Consider the following 17,996-nt stretch of genomic DNA (forward strand, 5'->3'; position numbering starts at 1 on the left):
TTCATGGTGGCATGGAGAGCTGTTACATTTACCAGAGTCTCATTTAATATAGCAGTAACAAGAAAAACAATAACAAGAATCTCCATTTGCCTCCAAGTACACATCTCAGGCAACCTCTATGGTCTGCTGAGATTGGGATCTCGACAGAATTCCCTGTACCAGGGATAGCTGGGGCCTGAAAATAATTAATGGTAGGTACTGCCATCAACACAAAAATTCCTGTCATTGAAACTCCGAGGTGCAATTCAAACATTGCTACATGGTGAAAAAAATGCCTCCATGTTGTAACCATTGGTTTTCCACATTGGTCAGCCAGCTTGCCGGGTAATTACGAAAGCCACCCCACACAAGGTTATGTTCAACAATGGCAAAGGTACTCACCTACAGTGCTGCCAACCCACGAGAGAAGGCAATTCCAGTTGTGATTTGAAGCTCCCGTTATGCATTGGCGGGCGTTTCCCCCATCAGCAACTGAGTCACACCTAACAAAGCCTTAGTATCTTCTGGAAGCAACACAGCTATATTTATTTTAGCAGGTGTTTGGTGGCCAAAAAATCAGTAGGAGATTATTTCGGCAATTGTTTCTTTACAGCCTATATTTTGCAAGGTAAGCTGCCAATTGATTCAGGACAATTTTCAGTCATTTAAACACCTACCTTTTAATCGATTCATCAAGTTTAAATAAATGTGCATATTCCCAAAGACAATATTTGGCGGCTTCTTGTGATGTTGAAAGAACTGTAAGATGACTACAATTCAATATGCAAAAGCTATCATTCAATGTTAGGACACCTTTATGCTTTTCTTTTTAATTACCTATTATAGTATGCCATCAAGATCAAACTAGCCTCAAAAAATGAGTAAGCTCTTCATTCTCAAAACCACTGGGTAAAATGTGTACCCCACTAATCAACTTAAGCTTTACAGAACAGTACTATGGAGGGGGGGGGGAGGAGAATCTGGGGTGGAGTTACCACCACTTCCAGAGCCTCAGGGCAGGAAGTGGAGGGTGCAGCTTTTCAGAGAGTGGAGGGTAACTCCTTTCCCTTTGGTTTGTTTCCTAACGCAACTGACTACAATGGGACGGAATCAACTACCCAAACTCTAGAAGTGATGTAGTTTCAGGATTTAAAAAAAATCAACAGGATCCTGTGGATTTACAGCTTCTTGGGCACTCCAGCACCCCAATATGCCTTGCTTTTAACCCCCACTGCTGGCAGGACAGAAGTGGAGTTTTTCACAGCACCGCTGAAGGAGACCTCCATAAGCAGATAGGTCATTCCACCGGTGGGCCTCTCTTTCTGCAAACAGAGCAGTACCTCCAACACATCCTATGGCCCCCTTGGCCAAGCTTCTGGGGAGCATAAGACTGTATCTTACATTGACCAATCCAATATAGTGATTCCAGTTTGCAGCCCTATGATATACCAATGGTTATATATTAAAAGGACAGAGATACCTGTATGTGTATAAATAAATATAATGGGAGATTTTAGGAGGGTGCCGGGCACTGCAGGGGGAAAAGGGGGCATTCAAAAACCGCCATTCTCCATTCGGACAACACATTCCTTCCACCAGCAGTCATTCACCAGTGGGTACCACTGACATACTTACACACACACATATACTGTGTGTGTGTGTGTGTGTTATTGCAAGCCACCTGATCCTACAGGATAAAGCATACGACAAATGCAAATCTTCACAACCCTCTCAACCCAATCCACCCCCAGTTTTACAACTAGTAGTAACTAGTTGTAAATCCCCTCCCTCTTCCCCACTTTTACGCCTTTCCAGTTTAATGTGTTTGGTTTGCAAATATGCCCTCCTGATTAAAAAGATGTCTGAATATGTGCCATGAAGATAATAGGTGCTGTTGAGAGAAGGACCACACAGTGGCTTATACCGCTGCTTTGTCTTGAGATATCTGTGACACTAGGAAAACATCTTGAGTACTTGGGTTTTCTAAGAAAAGGGAAAGTGGTCTGCCTTCAAGGTGAACTGTCATTGTCAGCTTCTTGCAAAGCCATATAATTTCATGTTCCTCAACTCTTTCCAAGTACAGTATCCCAATAGCTAATCATTACTTACGGTCTCTGAGAATACCACAATCCTGGCCATCTTTACTTCCTAGACTGTCTTTATCCTCGACACGTCCTTCGCTAACTCATCACATCTTAATGTTTATTAGAAAGACTAGGATTCAGGACTGCGTGAAAGGCGCCATCAACAGACATCTGTATCAGCTACAGGTTTCCAGTTTGGACCAATTCTTTTTGACACTAACATTACTTTACATGAGTCAGGCAGGAGGAGGGTGGATATGGAATGTGACAGAGTAAATCGAAATCGGATTAAAAACAAAAGTTTAGACACTAGCAGGGAGATGCCTGGCGATGGCTTTTGAAGGCAAAATTGCTCAAACTGTCTTCACGTCACATCCCTTTTGAACACTTCACTTCCTAACTCTGGGCTGCTTCCAATATTGCACGTTACATGCATGATACACATGGCAGAAAGTCTTAGGTGTGAAATAAACTTCTTTAAAAAATCTGTAACAAGAAAAAGTAAATACTAGTCACCTGTATAAATTATGCAAACATTGCATGGTATATTCTGCAGTTGTTGGCTTTTTTGCATAAATTATTTTCCTAGTTATGGTGAAGGGCTGGGGAACATGCACAGGGCAAAGAATGACTAGTCCTATTAATATGCCCTCCTGTGTCTATTTTTTTTTTAGCAAGGAACAACCAAACACTTTCAGCCAAAGCAGAGGTGGCACAATTGATCCACTTAGGAACTGATTTAATGGTTTCTTTTAGAGTAAGCAACAACTGCCCAGGGTCTGATCTGGATTGGGACCCTTAGAGAGGCAAAAAGGGGGCTTTAGCCCTTTGTCACTGTGGTCATATAGTCTAGGTTGGGGGCCCTGCTTCTGCTATTAGATTTGGGAGCAACGTTCCCACTGATGAATGGAAGCTTTCCTTCCAATGCAAATAGCAGGTGCAATTAAGTCAAGAGTTAAAGCCTTTCCATCTTCTCTGATAAGATCTAAACCACACTTGATATTTAGTCTGCAATCAGTAAGCTCCACTGAATTCAATAAGACTTACTTCCGAGCAGGCATGGTCAGAACTGTGATGTTGCTCTTTCTAAAAATAATGATTCACACAATTACTAAGTGATCAAATCTTAGTTTGGCCCTTTCAAGCAAATGTTCGCATCAACAGAAACTTGCAAAGAAGGAAAAAGGCAGAAAGATGAATCTTGCACTAAATAACAAATGGGGGTTTTTTTGCCTACATTGGTTCCCTGGAGTGATTACCAGAGGAAAACAAACAGTTTTTGGAGGTGCGTGTATGACATATTCAAGTGCACAAGTAAAACATGTTACAAACCCCAGCCTCCCTCCCTTGCCAATGTCGAGGTGTGGTCGCCTGGAACACAACATATCAAAAGTTGCAGTACAAATTTAACAAATAAACAGCCGAAATAGAAAAAGGCCAAGGTACAATGATTAAACCTTGGACATCATGGGAAATGCAAAAGGCAGACAAACAACAACTTCTGCTGTGAGTGAGCAAATTATTTTTCATATAGAATTTTGGAAAAAAAAGATCTATTGGTACAAATAAGCATGTGCCTGTACTAACTTGTTAAAGCCATCAACTTATATGTAGACTAGGCCTTGTTTCCCCCCTTTTCCTTTTTTTTTTTTACCAGTCACACAAGCTCTAAGATCAGAAGAAACACCATCCCCTTTGAAGATCCTCAAAATGCAGCAATTTAAAAGGGACATCAGTTGTTTTCAAAGATCCATGAGTATCTTTATAAGAATTTAATTTTTCTTTATTGACCACCTCTTACCTCTCCCCAAGCCGCCTCACTTAACGGTACACAAAACCTATCAGTAAATAAAATGATGCACAGTTTATTACCAAATAGTAACACCTCAGATAGGCGGTACCATATGCTTATGATGCAAAAAAAAAAGCATTATTACTGGAATACGTGTGCAGTCGACAAAGAGCTATTTTATGGAGCCTTCTTAGGACAAAACAAAATAAAACAAAGAACTGTAATAACAAGGGATAGGAATGGTTTAGGTCAAATCATCACAAGCTGGTGCCCTTAAGATGGTTTTGCACTACCATTTTGGGGCTGATGGAATCCAAAACTATCTCCAGCGGACCAGGTTGGAGGGGGTTATTTTAGGTCTTCAAAGTACTGAAAATATTTCAGATTCATCATCTATCTGATTTGAAATTCCTTCTCAGGACTCATTTAACCTGCTGCTATGTCTCATGCTACCTCCTTCAAATCCCTCTTCAAAACCTTCCTTTTCCATGACAAACCCTTCAGACTAACTTTTTAATCCTCAGCCTCAGCAGAAAGGAAGCCTGAATATATACGCAAATGAGCCTTTTCGCGCATTTCTCCCTTGTTAATCTCGCCTCTTGGCTCCATGGCCTCTGCCTGCCAAAACTGAGACCTGGTTTGTACATTTCACCAGGCTACTGGTGGTAGTTTCTTGAGGTAGAGGAGAGGGAACAGGCACACTGTGTGGCCCAATCACACAGATAATCAGCTGTTTTGTTGTTGAGTTTATATACCGCCCTATACCCAGAGGTCTCAGGGCAGTTCACAGAAAAATTCGAAATATAAAACCACAAAATACATAATCAATTTTTTAAAAAAACAACAACCCAATAACCCCTCCCCAAACCCCACATTTTAAAAGGGCATAGGATGTCAATCAAATCAAATAAATCAAAGGTGCCAGGTGAACTTCCCTGGGGAGAGCATTCCACAAACAGGGAGCCACTGCAAAGAAGGCCTGTTCTCGTGTTGCCACCCTCCGGACCTCTCGAGGAGGAGGAACACGAGGAAGGTTTGTGACGTCTTCTTCCATTCTTTGGTGGGGGGGGGGGAACTATACAAATCAGGCAGCCTTGTGAAGAAACAGTGTCACACACGTGGTATGCTGCACATAAAACGCAGAAAGGGAGAAGACCAACTCACTCTTCCACAACACAGAGATTCTTGCCAGTCACTGAAAATACAAATTTAAGACTTAAAATATCACCATCCTAACTAACAGTGTGGTAATTATTATTATTAATAATAATAATAATAATAATAATAATAATAATATACAAAGATTTAACACTTTCCTGAGTAGCTCCAATGAGAAACAAATATGAATCTCTGTATGTCAGGGGTAGACTGTCTTGCATAGTCCAACTTATTTATTTATTGAAAGAGACCTCACGTTTCACCTGCCTTGCCACATTTCGTCAGCTGCTAAACTGTGATCTATAAAATGGTTCCGTATGTGAAATATAAAATACATGAAATATTGTCAAGCTGCCTATTTTATTTTGTAAATATTGTGCTTAGTGCTGGAAAACAACTAAAGGCTACATATATATATATATATATATATATATATATATATATATATATATTCATTATCTGGGATTTCTAAAAACAAAAAAATCCATTCTTAATATTGTTGTTGTTTTAAAAAAAGCTTGATGATGCTTTTGTGAGAAATCCCCTGAAGACAGTGGGCAATTTCTCTTTAGTGTGACATAGTCAACACTCCTGTTAGAAAAGAAACTGTATTTTCTTCTATTTTACTTTTCATCCGATTTGGAGAAATGGAATAGAATTAACACTAATGCCTTGGAACCAAAGTAAAGTTAAAAAAAAAATAGCAGTTCAAGTCTCACTAGTATTTGTTTGAAAAAGGAAAAGGAAAAGGGGGGGAAGCCCTTCTTCAGCAGAAATATTGATACTGATTTCAGCTAAGCAGTCTACTTCAGTTGCCCACAGTTCTTACCATTAGGAAAAAGGCTTTAGATTTTTCATTCTGAAAGAGAAACTATTGGCTTACTTTCGATACAAGGTGAAAGAAAAGAAACTCAATCTTTCAAGTTGTTGGTTTTTTTTAATCAAATTTGGTGTGGAATAGACCATGTTCATCTGTGTGGGCTACAAGTAACCAGCCATTCATAAGCCCTGCACATTTTTGCTAGCCATACTTATTAACTGGCGGGAATTTTAATCTGTGATTAAAGCTATCATTGATTAATCACATCAATTCATCACTTAAAGCTTGCAATACTAATTACGTTTTACCTTGCTAATTAAACCCAACTGAAGCTACCAACCCAAAATTCAAGCTCTCAGGCAAACAAAGACCCCAGTACTTGCATTTCTTAAAACGGAACCTAGAATGCTATTTCGGACTTCTGTTATTGTTTAAAAATAATTGTTGGTGTTGGAGTGAAGGGCCAATTTAACTGAGCTTTTGAATCATGTTGTGTGTGCTTTTTAAAAAAAAAATATATTCTAGCTCTAAGATCAAATTGTCGGTGTAACCATTCCGCAGTGGCATTAAAGAACTGAGAGCATATAAACAAGAGCTCATTGTTTATAACTGACCAGCTCTCCCCGGATATCCCTTCGTCATCATGTTCAACGTTCAACTATTCCAGGGTGAATTCAAGGAGTGGTGCCGATTTGTAGCAAAATAACACACTGACAATGCCTATCTGCAAAACAAGCAGCACACTCTAAAGGAGCTTCTCCTCAATGGCAATCTCACGGAAAGATTAAGATCCGATTGCTTTCTTGATGCTAAGGCTGCTATTTTGTTATCTCAACTGAAAAACATGATATTCAATCTGCATAGTCAAGGGGTAAACAGATACAGATATGGTTATAGATGATAAAATATATAGATAACACCTGATCCAAACTTGGTTTACATATATTCATTCAATATAGAAAAGTGTATTTGTTTAAACAGCAATCTGTACAGGTAAAGCTCCCACTGTGATTGCATCAGACTATTTAGTCTGGTTCTCTAGGGAAGAGAACGGATACCTCCATGCACAGTCTGAAAACTTCAACTTCAACATCTTACTGACAACTCATTTCTTTCCACCATTAGAAAATGCATATAGTTGTTAAAGGGGAAGGCACTTTCTTCTTTGTCTCCTCTGTACATTTTGCTAAACTTTGACAGCTGTTGCTTCTGCTAAATGAATGCATTATTTTAAAAGTGGGTGGGTGTCAGAACAGCCCCTCCCCAAATATACATTTTGATTTAGCTTTGTTGTAAACCTCAAGACAACAGAGAACCAACTCCGAATGTAAGGACCAGGTTGCTTCTTTTTTTGGCAGTGAGCAAAAGAGAATGCAGAACATAGCATATGTTAACTGTGTTTCCTTTGTTTCAATCAGATGAAGGGGCTGCTGTTGCCTTTAAGAATTAATGTGTGGCCATTCTTTAACAAAATGAAAGATTTCAACAAGTAACAGGAAGGTATTTCTCATCACGCCATCCTCACATTATCTCTCCATCTTTATATTCATTTGTTTAAAATGTAAAGGAAGGGGTGGGGAACAGGAGAGAGAAATGGTCTTATTCTTATATAAAATTGGATGAAAAATAAAAAAGGGGGTGTTTTCATTTTATCTCAGATCACAGAAAACAACCCTGTGGAAAATCTGGCATATTGAACATTTTCCCCCCCACTGCTGTCATTCTCTCTAGGCTACCTAAGTCTTCTACAATTCCCCAGACTGCCTCCATATTAAGCCTGCTGTGTACAGCTTTATTATAGTGTGGTGGTGAAGGGACATTAATATTCCTTGGGTTGCATCTGACAGATTATTTACATGCGCCCATCTGAGCTCATACCCGAAAGCCACTCTGAGGTGCTCCAATTGTAAAGGCAAATGAAGAACACATATTCCCCGCAGGGATCGGGACTAACCTTCCCGCACCACAAACAGACACACACACGCATACCTCAAACCTTGCCCTCACCAACCTGACTCAACACCACCTCGGAATGAGGAATGTGCTCAGGGGCTGGCAAGGGGTGGCTCACCCCACAGAGGGAAGCAAAACACACCTCCCTGAAATAAGTTTTTAAAATGCAGGAGGAGCAGAGGAAAAGGCTGCCTAGCAAACTCCACCACGCCTCATCAGGAGCACGTTTGCATACTAAAATGGGCTGGGAAATAGCAGGTAGATGTTCCTAATTCAGATAACATCAAAACTAGGTTGGCATGGAGAAAAAGGAGCTCTTCTCTCTCTCCCTCCAAAGGTAGGAGCTTCAACACAAAGATGCGCCTTCGGTTCTGTTTAAAACTTGAGCAAAGACAGCCATTTTGCAACACTTTCTATCCCACTTTTAACCACACATCTGCACCTGTTGGTTCACAAAACCCTGCTTACCACTTGGCAGGATTTTATCAACGACCAAGCTAGCAAGGGTGAGACACCTCAGCCCAGGGTCGTTTGCTCATATAGATAAACACCCCGACAATGCCCAGTGAGATGTTTGGTCCTGGAGAGAGATTCAGCAGAGAAGCACCCCTTCCCCAGCAAGCACAGGCACACACCATTGTAATGTTGCAGTATATCATTTGAAACACAGAGACAAAGATTTCAGGGACAGGGAAAATAAACAGAATGATGCTAAGGCTCACTTTGGGATACATTCAAGATTAAATTGCTTTTCGAAAAACGAAGTAAGTATTTTTATGAGACCTTGCTGTTACTTTCTTCTACCTCATAATATCTATAGCAACTGTATCAACAAAAGGTTCGTTCCCTTTGGTTTTTAATGCAATGGGAGATGAGATGCCTATTTTTTTCTTAACCAAATGGTGGGCCCAGATTCAGTAAGGGTCACCAGACACACAGTGATACCTCAGGTTACATACGCTTCAGGTTACAGACTCCACTAACCCAGAAATAGTACCTCAGGTTAAGAACTTTCTTCAGGATAAGAACAGAAATTGTGCGGCGGCGGCACAATGGCAGCGGGAGGCCCCATTAGCTAAAGTGGTGTCTCAGGTTAAGAACAGTTTCAGGTTAAGAACAGACCTCCGGAACGAATTAAGTCCTTAACCTGAGGTACCACTGTATGCCGTCTGAAACAGAAATGTGTTTTGAGAGGGGGAGTAGACAGCTCCTCCCTGAGGAAAGAAAATGCACCTAACTTCTTGCCGCCACTAGGCTTGACCATCTACTGGGCAGATGCAACATTTGTCCTAGTTGCTTAACCCTAGAGAGGGAATAGACCAGTCTTCCTTCTAAAAGAGGAAAGCGGTAAATCTATGAGGGAAGATTGATGAGGGGAGGTGGAGGTAGAACTTTGAGTCCCAAGTGGAGAAGACATGAAAGGGAAGTTGATGCAAGCCTTAAAGGAAGGATGGTATGGTAAGGCTGCTCTTGGAGCAGAAAGAGGAGCAGAGATATCTTCTGACCAGGACATCTAAATAGACAGCACTGGGCCTACATATCCCATCAGTTATGACATGCACAGAAGCCCACATTGGCAACCTTCCTGAAAGTATGTCCCCAAGAACATGGGTTTATATTTCTGTACATCCATGTTTTACTATCTGCTCACTGTGATGTGAACAATTCAGTTGGCTTCACAAGTGGCAAAAGAGCAAATATTTCCTCACATGCACCATCCTTCAACACTTACAATTCTCATGTATGCAGAATGTAAAATTCTGAAGAGTACATAGGTAGCCTAGTCTCAATAGCATATAACCTATGCAGAAATAGCAACTTTGCACATCTACTTTCATTTTGCAGCCACAAGGACCTATAGAGAGCTAAGACCTGGTCACTGGAAATTCTCTTCTGGCTCCCCCTTCCCCAGCTTCTGAGATTTCACACCTATCTTCACGGGCTAGAAACTTGTTTTTCTTTTTGTGTGTATGATTTTGCTTAGAAAAATTAAAAGCAAGGTTCTCAGGATGCTGAATTCTCTGCCAAACACTTTTGCACTTCATTAGAACTGCAGCATACAAAACACTCCTGCATATAATAGCTATTCCTATGTGTTTAATCTGTAAGCACAGTATACATATATGAAAACCTGTAGTTAGTGAGCCCATAGTCCTATGAAATACCAACTGTTCTAGGATCCTGTAAAAAAAAATATCTAAGCAGTAACATAAGACTGATGTAACAGACATGGATCAAGTTATTCACTGATTGAACTATAAAACTTAGAAGTTTATATGCTCATCTGAACAAGACTTTTTGGAAAAGAGGACAAAGAAAATCAATTTTAAATGAAAATTAATGAAGTACTATTGGCTGAGCTCATGCTCCCTGATATTATTTACAAAAGACATTCCTAATCTTATTTACTCCACAATCTGATATAGCGGTATGACCAAAGCGAACAAAACTGGACGAGCACACTGTACACAATACAAAATGTAGATTTTCCAGGCAATAAGGAGAAAATCTGAAAGACTCTTTACAGGGCCTCTTCACACATTACCAGCACGGTGTATATACAGGTACGCTCATGAGGGAGGTTGAATGAGCAAGATGCCTTCCTGTATACAAACTAGGGTTTCTTCCTGTGTAATGCAATCTTAAGCAGAGTACAGGCAGTGACAATTTTAGGCATGTCCAACTGAAGCATGACTGCCAACGCATATGTCATTTTGGACCGGGAAGAGGGAGGAATGGGGGCAGAATGGGGGGGGCGGAATAGGGTGGCCTTATGTGTTTTCCACCGAAGCACTTTGACCCAGAACGCAACCCCCGCAGAAACAGGGAGTTGCCTGTAATCATAGCGCCTGATCCAGCTGGGCTCTGCCAACAGGGGGAGTTTCACCACAACAAAGGCACCCCCCTGCATGACATCACATTGGAGCACATGTAATTGCCAGCAGTAGCTAGGGAAAAGCCCCAAAATGGGGAATACATACAGAGCATACAAGGAGTAGAGCTGGATCTGCTGGACTGAAAGCCAACACTTTCCTGATGAGAGACCCAATACGCACCCCTGTGCAGCACCAGCCCGGACGTGATGCAATGAAAATGGGGGGGGGTCCCACCTTGGCAGGTGGGGCTGAGGATGCAGTAAAGAATCCCTTTCCCGTCACACCCCAGTTAGAATTGCTCTGTGAGATTCTATATTCAAACATGCACCCAATCAGTTAAACATGCATAAACAAAGCACTCATTCTCACAGCAATGCTACTTAAAAGATTGCCCCCCCAAAACACACCCTATTATTGTTACATAGGAAAATGTATTAATTCTACTATTACTTTAATATAGCAAAATGCCATATTGTTTTTGGTCACTCTAACTGCAGCTTGTGGAGGGGGGGCGGAGAGAAGTTGGTTTTGCTGTACAATATTGTATCAAACTGAATGAGGTCTGAAAAGTGAATTTTGTCCGAAAGATCCTGCATATTCTAAGTGACAAACACATGCATATTTCACATACACTGTCTGAAATTATTATGTCACTTTGGTTCTCGTTTTGCGTTTGAAAGGCTCACAGAAAGAATGCGGGTTCTTGGCATTTCACAAAGCTGAAATAGTTTCAATCTGTTTCACAATATTAGAAGCCTGCATGAAAGAATTATTTCCTTCCTCTTCATTTTGATCTAAAATATTTTGTTTATTCATTGGTACTCTACTTGCCCCCCCCAAGACACACAAAGACACACACACAAACCTCCCCTCCTCCAGTGTCCCTGCTGAGCCCCCATAAATCAATCTTTTTATTGTCTAAGCAAGTACAGCCGCACAAGGCCTTGCATTTATTAAATTATTTTGGAGCTGATACAGATATAGATATATATAATCAGTGCTTTTTTTCTGGGATGACACAGGGGTACACATACCGCTAAACATTTTGTGAATCTAAGTTCGGCCTCATTGAGGGACAGTATTTCAATATGAGTAGGAAAATGAGAGTACCCCTAAACATTTTTTTTAGGAAAAAAAGCACTGTATATAATGACTGGAAACTGAAATGTGGATAAATGGATAAATAGACAGATCTATTTGATTTGCATCCAGGTTTATTTCGATTCATTGGCTGTGCGACAATTAAATGCCAGACACTCAAACGAGAAAGAAAGAATGACGGTATTCATAATCCCTTATGCCGAACGATACTCTTGTGAGAGAAGAAATTGTGTTAATTCGAGGAACTTCAGCCCATGTGGAGGCTGCTTTGAAATACTTATGCTCAATCAGAAGGAAACTTCTCTGCATGCTGTTATTGTTTATTCAAACACAATAAATATAGATACACACTCACACATACATACACACTTTGGAAGTGGTGTAGAAAAAAAGAGATCCCATATATATGTTTGAAGTAACAGCTGATTTTTGCATCAATCATCTGGAATGGAGAGGGTGGAGAAAAACCAGTACAATTCCCCCCCACCTGCTGTTCCCATATACAAAGGATGAACACGAGACACGTGGAGCTTTCTCCCAAATTGCAACTTGAGAAACAAATGTGGAGAAGCACACACATGCCAATTATATCACACATGCATCTCGCTCCAAAACTGCTCCCCTCTTGTGCGTGCAAATCAGAAGAACTTTGGGGTCGTCTGCAACATAGCATGGTTTTTCTTTGCTTGACAGAAGTAAAATTTCACATCCAAACAGGCCTCTGGGTTTAATTAAGCTTCTCCAAAGTCTTCTGACAACGGTCCAGCCAGAGAAAGGCAGGCACTTCTGTAGCTCAGTCGTGCAATTGTTGTGACGGTTCTATTTACAATTTGTCTTGGAAAGACTCGCTCTGACATTGTGCTTTGACCAAAAAACAACAACAGCCAGCCTGCCAGTTCACAACCTTTCCTGTGTCTTATTTACAAATGCTGCTCACATGGTGTGATCCAGGAAGCATTCCTTTTGCCTTTGGGAAATCCCTCCAAATTTTTTCAGCTTAAAACAATCTTCTGTGCCCTTCTGAATTGAGCAAGATCAGCTAATGGCTGGAGCTTAGCACTGGGGCTGTTTCCCACCTGCCCATCCAAACTTCAACTTTTAATTTATGGAATCTAAAATATCTCAATTCCTCAGAGTTGCTAAATTAAAAAAAAAAAAATCCATTTGCACACCACAACATTATAACCTCAAATGGGTTAGTTCTACACCTAGTCTGTTTATTGAAGATATCGGCCGGTAGGGGGGCTGCAAACAAACCCCCTACTTTCTAATTGCAGGAAGCACATCACACTTAACTGGGTTAATTTCCCAATAGATTATGACATGAGAAATGTATGGCTGGGTTTGTATGGAAAGCAAGGTTACAAAAAAATATACGTCATGATTTAAAGGGGGTCTCCTCTCTTGTACGGCATATAGAAGATCCATGCATATTCGCAAATTAAATATATAGGTGCACATACACATATCATAATCCAGTTAGGTATAACTGAAGCACAGAATCCTATTTCCCCACCACTATATGCCACCCAAATTTATATAATGGACAGGCTCTTAAAAGCTAATAGAGAAAGATTACCTAGCTATGCATTTATCTTCTTGCCCACATATGTCTACCACACCTTTCCCCACACATCATCGAAGTCTGGTCAGTGGCTGCGAAACATTGCTATAAGAGGGTTTAAAGGGCCAGATGCATGCACTTTCTGATACACAGATTCTATTAATTTTCTGGTTAGATTTTTTTTTCTGCTGCTGCAACAGATCAACATCAACTAAAAAATTCTGTGTCACTCCAGAGCCTGTGGACAAGTTAACCCATATGCTTAGATGTTAATGAACGCACATATTCAGGGAACGGGCAGGGAGGGGGAGGAAGCGAGAATTTATCGTTTGTACAATGTGGGCTGTTGAAATATCACATCAATGACAGTTCTAGCTTTCCTCTATCTAGAACGAGAGAGTTAAAAGATGCATCATCTCACTGCACAGCAGAGTGACTCAGTAGCTTGTTTCTTCTGTTTCAAAGCAGTGAACCCTAAGCATTATTTATCCTAAGAAAACAGCCTTTTATTGTAATACACAAGCTTACTGACTAGAAAAGGCTCAATGAGTATCCGTATTTAATATGAAAAAGGGCAATAAACGCCTTACTGCAGGATTCTTAACTAGACCTGCTCTTGCGTTGTTACAAAGGAGGATTTTGCTCCTGTTTTTTCCTAGACACTTATCATGAAAGATCATCTCTTCAACAGTTATCTAAAACACCGGATTCCCCACCCACTCCAGCACCTGCCCATCCATCCAAATGTCATGGTCAGCTAGTCTTTTCTTTTTCAGGACTGGCACAGCAAGAGACGGGGAAAAAGGAATGTGTGGGTGTGTGGCCACCTTTCTCTGGCATCCCATCAACCCCCTGAAATGTTCCCCACCCTTAGCTCAGCCTGAGAGAAAATGTTAATTTCACTTGGAATTCAAAGAATGGGAATGGAGAGGTTATCACCACTTGAGTTTATACTGAAACGTTAGCTCAGTGGTGTGTCAAAATTTGTCTTGGAATCGCATAAAACGCCTGGGCAGGGAAAAATGAAATGAGATTATAGAAAGGGGGGGAGGAATTATCATAATTATTGTTAGGAAGCAACATTTGATCCCCCACCCCCGGCTGCATCAACGATTTACGAAAACTGTTTTCCACTTGAGAAAGAGAAACCCAGAATTCTTTGGGTACTCTCACTTTCTAATAAACTCTGGAAGAAACAGTGAAAGACAATCACCTCATCACCTATAATACATACAGGTCCTATATGTTGGAAGAGAATCTTGCAACAGTACTCTTGCATATGCACAAAAGGCACAAAAGGGAGCCCTCCTGGATCAACCCAAAGGTCCATCAGGCCCAGCATACTGTGCCTCCTACAATGACCAAGTAGATGCCTCCAAGACGCCTATGGGCAGAGCCTGAAGGCAACACCCCTCCCTTGCTATGCCTTCCCCCCCAGCTCCTGTTATTCAGGGCCATATTTCCTCTGAATATGAGGTTCATTTAACCATCAAAGCTAAAGCCCCTGGGAGACCTCTCCTCTTCCTCCTCTTCAATGGATTTGTCTAATCCCTTTTGAAAGCCATCTATCCCAGTGACTGCCATCACACCTTGTTGGCAGAGAATTCTGTAAAATTAACTGTGCAATTTGTCTGCCTCAAATCTACTGCCAGTCAATTTTACTGGATGAACTGTAGTTCTAAGTACATCTAAGTCCATACGTCTGCTGGAACAATGTTCCATTCTGCCTTTCCCACAACCATCAGCAAAGCAAAATCAACAGGCTATGACAAAACTCTAGGGCCAATTGTATTTAATCACTCAAGTCACCTTTCATGTTTTTCCTTTAAAAAAAATAAAGACAGTATAAATATGAATCAATTTTGTGTGTGTGTCTTTAAAAAAAATTATGTATTTTTATCTGCAGTTTCAATGAACGCTTATACACAGAGTAGGGATTCTAAGTGTTGTCAAGGATGAAGGGGACAGCAGTTATTCTAAATTTGCAAGCAAGAGGTATGATCTTATTTTTGGATCAGTCGCTCTACCTTGCGTATATACTGTGTTTATGTTGAGATGTTAGAAATCAGCTCTCTGAGCAATTTGAGGAGAGAAGATGGATGAAAGCATCTCACCATAGTAACATGAAGAGCTCTGAATTTCTGAAAACACTGTACAAATGCCAAGTATCACTACAATTGTGCCCCCAAATCTTAAGCCCAGGATAGGAAAAACGCCAGACACAGAACTGGGAAACCAGAACTCAAATGCCTCCTCCTCTCTGAACTCATATTCTGACTTTGGAAACATCTCTTGCCTCTCCAGCCTCAGTTTGTTTCCTCAAAAATGGAAACCAATATTACCAGTTTCTGCAAGGACCAATAGAAAGAAGGCAAAAGCGTTTTTGCTTTGGTGAAAAGCAAATCGCCAGTGACTGATGACACAAATCAGAGTTCACCAGCCTTTGGTAGGATGTTGATCCTGGACTTGTGAGCAACTTATTCAGCGGCTTGTTCACATCAGCAATGCAACCCACGTCAAAGTTCAGCAAAACAGTAGAAATGCATTAAACAAAAGCCATCTCTCTCCTCTTGCCTTTCTGTCACATCTTGAACCAAACAATATATCTAGAACACCTAGATACTCTTTTGCTGGGTCTTCCCCTTCACACACACACACTCACATGCACACCTTAATTCTTGCTTGACAGACACTGCTTTCTGTCTTTTATACAAAGCTGTTCAATATGTAAATACCACATTACATCACAGAAGGGCTGCTCCATATTTGGTGATTTAGCAAGCCTGCAGTACACAAAAGATCTGAAAATCCTTCCGAAAGTGCCGGACTCACTAATCATACCTCATTCCCGTTCGGAACAAGGATGGCACGTGACGTAATGGTCAGAGCCTCACATGACGCTACAGCAGCTTAACCTACATACTATAAAGATAATCACACTGCAGTTTTGATTTTTAAAAAATAAAAAAGCCTGCCCAATCAGGATCCTTGCTGTTTAATTTCAATACACAAAAAGGACTAGCCTTATTTATTCAAGTGGTGAGGATCACACAAAGCCTAAGATAATCAGAAGTTTGGATAAATGGGAGTGTTGCTTATGCAGAGCAATTCTGACATGGGGTTATGCAGGGGACAACCACAAAATAATGCATAATACAGAATGTGGAACACAGATAGTGATTGCTGGATAACTGAAGTTCACAATAGAAGCTGACTTACATTTTTAACATGCAAACAAATCAAGCCAAGCTTTTAGGAATTACAATTAGAAGTTTAAAAGGGCAAAAAATGTGTATACTAAAAATTAGAGATAAATGAAATTAAAATAGCTAAGTTGGTGGTATCCACAAAACAGTGGATGGGAGCCTTCATATCACACAGAACTCTTCTTCAGGCAAAGCAAAAACAACAAAAAACCCAAAATTTGCAGCTATAGCTTATTTGCATTATGCCTTATTTTGGAAAACTTACACCTGAAGAAGAATCCTACAAAATCTGATCTGGCTGGCCTAGTAAAAAGTATTTATTTGCTTGCTCTGCCTCTTTGTTTGTTCAGAGGAAGTATAAGGTTTTAATAACATGAGGGGACATGCAAGTTCTACTAAAGATGCATACAAAAAAGATCTGAAGAAAATAATGTATGTGGTGATTTATCCATATAAGTCATTTAGTACAAAACTTCATTCAAATTCAGAATTCCAGCAAACTGCAAATGGACAAATTAAACATTGTGGCTTTTTGGATGCTTTGAAGTTGGCAATCACTTTCAATGTTCGTTGTGTTCTAACTCTGACGAAAAATAACGATTTCGGCAATAAAATCTAAGCACTGCTTCCCATGCATGCTCACTCAGACACACGCTATTCCACGAAAGAAAACAACCGACTCTGCAAAACCTGTGTGCACACAAATGACACTTAAGTTCCAATCTTAGTGGCCCCGGAACCTGAACTGTAATGTTTAGAAAGATAAAATTTCAAAAATGTGACAAATTTTGATTCCTCAACTATGTTCCAGAACTATTAAGTTTATTTTAATTACTGTATTTTAGGTGGGGGGGGGGGGAAGGACTGAGAATGTCCGTCTGTTCCTACATTTGAGATGGGGAAAACGCCAGACTACTTATGCTGCTGTAGCCCTACCAACTTTAGACAGGACTATGCCAATTTAACTGGACTTTGAACTGCACCCTTACTTAGCCTGAGAGAGAGAGAGAGATTGTGTATAAGGCCAGATGGGGCAGGGAGATGCAATACAGCATGTGATTTACACACAGTCCTTCTCCTAATACCACAATATCCCTTAGGCTATTAAAACAAGAGCACAAGTGATACTTTATGCTAACTCTCCCAGCCTTCCCTTTTACTTAACAGATCTATGTCATTTCTGATGCTGCATATTTTTAAAAGCAGCCTCCTCCTCCTCTTTAAAGGGATAGCCGCCTTTTGCCAACTGTATCGTAACAACGAATAGGGCCCTTATTAGCCAGGCGGAATTAACGGATCTCATATTAACGTCCAAACATATTTTCACTTAATTTTATTTTTATGAAACGCACACATACATGCAAATGCTAAAGCGCTTTGCCAGTAATTACAATTATAGATAGATAATAGATAGATAGATAGATAGATAGATAGATAGATAGATAGATATAGATGATAGATAA

The 17,996-nt window shown here is 40.4% G+C and overlaps 1 protein-coding gene and 2 long non-coding RNA genes across 7 annotated transcripts in view; all 3 read right to left on the reverse strand.

The window, feature by feature from the left end:
• Window positions 1–1,684, reverse strand: part of LOC310758885 — a 23,166-nt gene extending 21,482 nt beyond the window's left edge. For 2 of the 3 annotated variants that reach the window (XR_014546051.1, XR_014546052.1), the window contains exon 1: window positions 1–1,684. This exon is cut by the window's left edge and continues 6,095 nt beyond it. This is a non-coding gene — a long non-coding RNA (uncharacterized lncRNA). The other variant, XR_014546053.1, reaches the window with a different exon arrangement.
• The window catches only part of LOC310758873, a 536,128-nt gene that overhangs the window by 308,051 nt on the left and 210,081 nt on the right, over window positions 1–17,996 (reverse strand). The gene's annotated exons all lie outside the window — the stretch shown is intronic.
• The window catches only part of BCL11A (BCL11 transcription factor A), a 247,539-nt gene that overhangs the window by 129,728 nt on the left and 99,815 nt on the right, over window positions 1–17,996 (reverse strand). The gene's annotated exons all lie outside the window — the stretch shown is intronic.

This window comes from Podarcis filfolensis, assembly GCF_964270895.1.
Source record: "Podarcis filfolensis genome assembly, chromosome: 3".
NCBI classification, from domain to species: domain Eukaryota; kingdom Metazoa; phylum Chordata; class Lepidosauria; order Squamata; family Lacertidae; genus Podarcis; species Podarcis filfolensis.